Here is a 1,358-nt window from a genome sequence, read left to right as displayed (position 1 = left end):
AAAATAATGGCTGACACAGAAGAGTTTCATTAAAGAATATATGAAGAAACAAAACTAATGACAGAGAAAGTTTAAGGTGCTCTGAAGGAATTAGCAAAAAACAAGGCCCCAAGAATTGATGGAATACTAATTGACACATTTACAGATGCTGTCCTGTATGTGCTCACCAGGTTGTGTCAAGGAATCTGGAGGACTACTACCTGACCGACTGACCGAAATAGATCCATATTTATTCCCATTCTAAAAAAGGTGACCTTTTAGAGTGTGGAAATTATTGTACAATATCACTCATACCACACAATAGCAAAAACCTGCTGAATATTATAAAAAACCAGGTGGAACAGTACATCAACAGAAAAGCACCAGATATACAACTTGGGAGGGATATTGACTGAGAACAAAGAGTACCAAAGGAATGTCTATCTGCTTTTCATTGACCATGCAAAGGCATTTGACTGTGTGGATCACAACAAGTTGTGGCTAACCTTGACAAGAATGGGAATCACAGGACACATGACTGTATTCATGAAAAACCTATAGTTGGACCAGAAAGCAGTCCTCGAAACAGAGCAGGGAAACACTGCATGGTTGATACCCAGGAAAGGAGTGAGTCAGGAATGTCCTGTCTCCATATTTTTTCAATATGCATGTAGAATAGATCATTCGGGAGTCTGGACTTTACAAGGATAAATGTGGCATCAAAATTGGAGTAGGATTCATCAACCTGTGATATGCAGATGACACAACCTTGCTGGCTGAAACTGAGGAGGACTTGAAACCTTTGTTGAAGAAGGATAAAGACTGTAGTCTTCAATATGGATTGAAGTTCAACATGTATTAAAAAAAAACCCAGTAAAAAACCAGCAACGCCAAAGATCTCACCACCACCACCGGGACAATTGGCAGAATTATGATGGATGGAGAAGAGATTGAGGTCATTAACAATTTCAGCTTACTCATATCTGCAATCAACACTCTTGGAACCAACAGTCAAAAGATGAATTGTATTGGTGAAATCTGCTGTCAGACACCTCTCCAAAGTGCTAAGAAGTAATGATATCAGTCTAGTGTACCTGATTCAGGCCATGGTCTTTTTAATTATTTGATATGTATCAGAGAGATGTATAATGACTTAAAATTACAGAAAAATTGATTTCTTTGAGCTGTGGTGCTTGAGAAGAGTCTTGAACCATAATTCTCATGGATCACCTCTTAAGAGATGTTAGGGTTTTTGAAGTTGACATAGGACAGGACAGATCTATTGTTTATATATTGTCACTATGAGCTGTACTTGACTCAACAATATGTAATAATAGTAATAATAATGGTTTATAGTAGTAAATACGTATTATGGCTGT

This window comes from Elephantulus edwardii, unplaced genomic scaffold (assembly GCF_000299155.1).
Source record: "Elephantulus edwardii isolate Elephantulus edwardi_28Jun2011 unplaced genomic scaffold, EleEdw1.0 scaffold00187, whole genome shotgun sequence".
NCBI classification, from domain to species: Eukaryota; Metazoa; Chordata; class Mammalia; order Macroscelidea; family Macroscelididae; genus Elephantulus; species Elephantulus edwardii.
Note: the sequence above shows the minus strand (reverse complement) of the source record.